Below are 6,059 nucleotides of genomic sequence, written 5' to 3' on the forward strand. Positions count from 1 at the left end.
CCATAGCGTGGCGGCAGCCAGGCCTTGCCCTGACCTGGAGGCCCAGCTGGGGGTGGGGAGAGCAGGCTTTGGAATGCATAACCCTTGTGCCCACCCCTTCCTCAGACACGGTTAAAGCAAAAAGTCCCTTCCTTTGTCCCAGACTGCTGCTTAATAGGATTGGGCGGGGTGGAGAGGGGGCCTCTGGTGGGGCAGGACTCCCCCTGCAGAGCCACAATGGGGCCCTGGGACATGGCACTGCCCCCTGCGGTGATGTCAGGGGCTGTTACAATGGCTCTACCCAGACTGGGGGTGGGACAGATGGCTGGGGACTGGGCCGTGGGGGTTGGGAGGGACACCTGCACCACGGAGCTAGGCACCGGATGGAAACTGAGGGCAGGCCCGGGGCCCCACAAAGAGGGCCCTCGACCCAGTTTTGGTCAGAGTCAGCACTTCAGAAGAGAGGGTGAGATAAAGACAGACACAGAAAGACAGACAGACACTGGTCTGCAGGCCATCCAAGCTGCTGTCAGTTAAACATCAAGAAAGGGCTTTGCAAAGGCCTCTTGGAGAAGTGGGGTAGAGGTATTAGGGTATGGGGACAGTTTCCAGGGCAGATGGGGCCTTGCCGGGAGAAGGAGGGCCAGGCGAGTTAGTGTGAGTCAGGGGACAGCGGAGGGTGGTGAGTCTGGGAGCGGTAACTATGTGCAGACGTTGGGATTGGCCAGCAGCCCCTGGACCTGGTCCCTGATGGAGAAGGGCCTGGCCATCTAGCCGGAGGACCTGGTCCTGAGCTGCCAGGCTGTGCCAGACCAATGTGGAAACTGCATGGCTTGGCCTAGGCTGCGGAGTGGGGAATGTGATGAGCCGGCTGAAATGGGGCCTGGGCCCAGGGGGAAAGCAGGGGCCCCGTCCTCAGCAGGGTGCCTGCAGCTTCCCAGAAACATGGCCAACAGTTTCAGAAAGAGACCGCAGTGGGGCCCGCTGTCTGGTGACAAGACTGGGGGGTGTTCACCCTGCCCTTGGAGGGGAGTCACCCTGCACTTCCTCATGCCACAACCCAGACACCAAAGACCCGAGTGTGAGCGCTACAGGGCCCTTCTACTCTGTCCTCTTCCAGCCCGTGGCTGTTTCCACTGAATCCAAGAGAAACCACCAGCCCTCAATGCCACTCAGAACAAGCAATGGGGTTGAGCTGGTCCTTGTTGTATCCCAAAGTATCAGTCACCTTGTAGCTGTGGCGTTTTGTTCTGTAACTTCACCAACCTTGGTGTTTCCATTGGTAAAATGTAATAAATAAGCATCTTGCAGGGTTGTGATCAGTGGGTAGAGGGGGTGAGGCTGAGGGTGTAAGGCATTGGGTGGAGGGGGCTGAGGGTGTAAGGGGCAGTGGGTGGAGGGGCCTGAGGGTGTAAGGCAGTGGGTAGAGTGCTTGTCTAGCACACACAAAGCCTGGTTTCAATCCCCATTACTGCATAGACCAGGACTGGGGTGGGGATTGCAGTGGGGAGTGGGGGTTGGGAGGATGCACATCTGTCAAGCCAGCTCAGTTGGTGGTGGAAGGGGGATCATTCCAAGTTCAAAGTCATTCCAAGTCAGAGGAGAGGACTTGGTGGGGCCCATCAAAGGGTGGCCACAGCCCCTGCAGCTCGGGGGGGCGGGGGGGGGGGCGAAGGGGGCCCAGGAAGTTGGCTTCACCACGGGCTCGTTGTCCCGCTGAGAAGACTGAGTTGGAGATATGGTTCCTCTCTGGGTGGGGATGAGCAGGCTGCTGACACAGGGCTGTTGGCAGCAGGGTCACCAAGGAGCCAGCGTGGTGGCGGAAGTGAAAGAGGCTTATCCTAACCAAATGAGGCCTTGGTGTGGAAAGGGGCTCAGCCCCACCCACGGATGATAGGGGTCAAGGCAGGACCAAGTACACTCTCGTCCCCTCTGAAAGATTTACAACAAGCCCCCACAGTCAGGCGTGTCTGCATATGCCTGGCGGATACTTCCGCCTAGCTAGGTCCAGGTCCAGATAGCCATTTCCGGGTCAGGGCATCTCGCGTGACCAAGATCCATGACGTCCCACTGTCCACGTAAGCGCGCAACGTGACCATGTGATCTATGTGCTTGCGTGTAGTAGTGACGCTGATCGGTCCACGCCCAGCCTTTAAAATCAGGCACCATGTTCCCGGTTCTCTTCTTCTCCACACACGTGTTTCCCGCAGGCCTGCTCACTCTCTGTCACAAACTCTTGTTAGTGGATTCTGTCGTGTTTCGTGGCATTTCCTTGCAGGGTATGCACACAACGCAGCCGAAAAACTAACACCCTCACCATAAGGGCTCTCTCCTACCTTACTTAGTCTCATCTAGTGGGTCCCCCTGTGGATATTCCAGACTAGGCCGAGTGGTCCTCTCCAGTTCCTTTCCCTGAGCCTTGTCCCCACCCCATTGTTACCGTCACCTCTACTGCTGAAGGCCCAGTAGGGACAGAAAGGGGCCCCAGCGGGCCTGGTTCATGTCTGGGCCTGGTTCATGTCTGGCTTCTGCGCTGGCCTCACTCAGCAGGAAGTAACCGCTTTGGGGAGGAACAAACCAGCAAGCCATTTGGGAGCCTGGGGTGTAGACAGTGCTTAGGAATGTTCTGGGACTTCCGTCCCCCCCACCCCCCACCCCCATCCCTCTCTTCTTTTTCCCTTTGTTTTTAGACAAGGTCTCGCGTAGCTCAGGCTAGCCTCCAGCTCCCAATAATAGCAGAGGATCTTTAAACACCCGATCATCTTGCTAAGTTAATAAGTGGGTGCCACCAGCTTCAGCCCTTTAGACCTTTAGGGAGCCCATGGTGGTAGAGGGGGGAGCTTCCTGTCATGGTGGTTGAAGATGGTAAAGGGGAAGCTGAGCTTGACTTCCCTCCCGAGAGAGCTGAGGGCTCTGGCAGGTTCCACACTGTCCTGGCCTCAGTGCTCAAACTTCTAAAATGGGACATCACCAGGCACTTAGAGCAGTGGGTGGTGGCTGGCAGCCAGGGGGTTCTCCACTGTGCAATGTTACCTGTCTGCTTGTTTGCTTTAACCGGTTTTAACTGGTGATGTTGTTGACTTTGATCCCTGGTTACAGCGGCACTTGGCCGCTTTTCCCCACCAGGAGCTTATTTTTTCTTTGCTTCCCTTTTTATTGTAAGCCTTACTATACACTTCCTTTTTTAAGATTTTGTTTTTAAGCTGGTCAGTGGTGGCACATGCCTTTCATCCTAGCACTAGGGAGGCAGTGGCAGGTGAATCTCTGAGTTCCAGGCCCATCAGGTCTAAAGTGAGTTCCAGGACAGCCAGGGATATACAGAGAAACGCTAACTCAGAAAAAAAAAAAAAAAAAGTTTTTAATTACATGTTGTGTGTGTCCATGCACATAAGTGCAGTTGTCTGTGGAGGCCAGAAGAAGGCACTGGATCCCTCTAGAGCTGGGGTTACAGGTGGTTGTGAGTTGCCATATGGGTGCTGGTTCTCTGCAAAAACAGTAACACCGAGCCATCTCTACAGATCCAACACTTCCTTTCTTTGGAAGAGATAATAGTCCACTTGCAAGAGAGAGGGGACATGAACTCTACCCAAGGTAGAGGGAGAAAATCTATCTGAATTATTTTGAAATGTATAAATCGATCTGTCTGTCTACCTACCTACCATCTATCTATTTTTGAAACAGTCTCTCTGTGTAGCCCAGGCTGGCCTCAAACTCATGACCCTCCTGTTTCACCGTCCCCAGTGCTGGGATTCCAGGGTGTGCCCGCATGCTTGACTCTTCCCCATTTATCTGTGAAGTCAGCTGTTTATTTGTGCTAGCATGAAGTCATAGGTGTTTCTTTCGTACTTTGGGTCCTAGGGTGACGTCACCATATTTGTTTTGTTGCTCACCTTGCCCTAGATCTGCCCGCTGGAGACTTTGTCACCTTGTTCCTGTGTCTATCTACTTTTTGTTTTGTATTGTTTTGTTGAGACAGGGTTTCTCTGTGTAGTTTTGGTGCCTGTCCTGGATCTCACTCTGTAGATCAGGCTGGCCTCAAACTCACAGAGATCTGCCTGGCTCTGTCTACTTTTTTTTTTTTTTTTGAGTTCTTCCTCGCTCCTTGTAGGGGCTCCCAGCCCATCTTGGAGTTTCCCTGCCTAGCCGTAGGGTTTTCTCTGAGAAACCATGGTTATTTTTACTAGAGAATGGAGACCTAAGGTTGGGCTACTAGTGGCCATAGGGACTCACTGCATCCAGGCTGCCTAGGAACACAACTGGGTTTGCTCTCATTTAAGTGAAGTTTTGGGAGGTTGAAATGGCTCAGTGCGTAAAAGCATATGCCTGGAAAGCCTGATGACGGGAATTCAATTCCCAGATCCCAAGGCTGAAGGAGAGAATGGACTCCCCAAAGCTGTTCTTTGAATTTTACACATGCCTGTGGTATGCACACACCTATGTTCGGATACATACTGTATTCACATAAATAATAACAATAAAAATAAAATTAAACAGCATTTCTACTTTTGCCGATTAAAGGGTTCACTGCTACATTAGACAGCCGCTTGCTCACACCCACTTAGCCTCTGAGCGGCTGGACCACCTTTGGCCCCGCTGGATGCCGCCATCTTACAGGACCTTAGGAAAGCCTTATACCCGAAGAAGGGGCTCCAGGGAAAAGCACACGAGGTTAACACCCTTACACTGAACCTCTCCTTTTCCACGCCTGCTCACAGCGAGGACATCAGGTAGCTACTTGGGGACAGGACCCATGCTGATTCTTCAAACTCTGTCGGTGGTGGCCCTGGCCCCTCGCCAAAGTGACAGTGGTCATCCTGGCTAGGTCAGATAAGAGTCAGGCATAGAGAACCTGACTCAGCCACTGTGCCTAGGATGCCCAGGGAGCCTAGCCTGGCCCTAACGGGCAGGACCCAGCTGCTCTGAGTGCCCATGTGTCAGCCAGGCCCAGCTACACCTGACCTGGGAAGGTCTCACCAGAACTCAGTGGGTTGTGACCCAGAGGGCCACCAGCTGGAGCAAGGGGTCAGGACAGCTGGCCAGCTTCAGCACCTCAGAGCAAGGTGTTCTCCCGCCCTCGCTGGTCTCTCTTGTCTCCCCACAACTCTATGCTGAGAGGCAGGAGGCCCGAGTTCCAGGCTTGCCTGCCTCTCATCATGCCAGCCACACCCTGCTTAAAACCTCAGTGGCTCCCTATTGCCGCCAACTTAAAGCCCTCGCTGCTGGACCTGCCTTACAAGGCCCCGGAGATCTCTCAGGCATCCCACATCGTCATGCTTTAATAACACCAAATTGCTTGTGGCTCACTTGCACAACTGTGCAGTTTCACACCCCCGCACCCGACTCTGCCTGCCCTGCTCCCTCCAACTGCCTCACTGGTTGATTCCTCCTAGTACCAGAGGTAGTCCAGGAGTGTCTCCTCCTCCCGGGAAGCCTTCCTTTAGAAACTCCACTCGTTTACTCATTCTCTGGCCTCCTGCATGCAACAGCTTCAAAGTCCCCGCTATGGACATCCTGACATGTAAATCCGGTAGAGGCAAATGCTTGGGATTTGAAACTCGGACTGATGTCCTTGGAGGCTTTTGCTGTGTGACTTTGGGCAAGTCACTGACCATATCTCTAAGCTTCAGTTTCTTCTTGAGAAACTGAGGTGGGGGAGGTCCTGGCCCTTCTTTGAATTCTAGCCTGTCTCTAAAACGCTGTGGTCTCAGGCAAGCCTGGTCACCAGACACAGCCTCAGCCTTCCTCCTCCATAAAATGGAGATGCCCACAAAATTCATGAATTTGTCGAGACTCCAGCATGACAAAACGTGGGGAAGGCGTTGTAGCTAGCCCTCCTGTCCGTTTTAGCAGCTCCCACCAGGGGAATGAGTGGGAGGGAAGCTACCAGCTATTCTCACTGCCTCCCAGCCCTGCAGAAGCCTGGAGATCAAAGGTGATCCGGCCCGCTGGTGTGGAGAGGCCAGGGCATGCTCCCTGGGCCCTGCCCACTCCTACCCACTCTTTCACCCTTGGCAAGCTCTATTTGAACACAGACCCCACTGAGCATCCAGGATTGAAAACCAAAGTCAGTTTGAACCATC

This window comes from Peromyscus californicus, unplaced genomic scaffold (genome assembly GCF_007827085.1).
Source record: "Peromyscus californicus insignis strain IS unplaced genomic scaffold, ASM782708v3 Scaffold_5__1_contigs__length_169319896, whole genome shotgun sequence".
NCBI classification, from domain to species: Eukaryota; Metazoa; Chordata; class Mammalia; order Rodentia; family Cricetidae; genus Peromyscus; species Peromyscus californicus.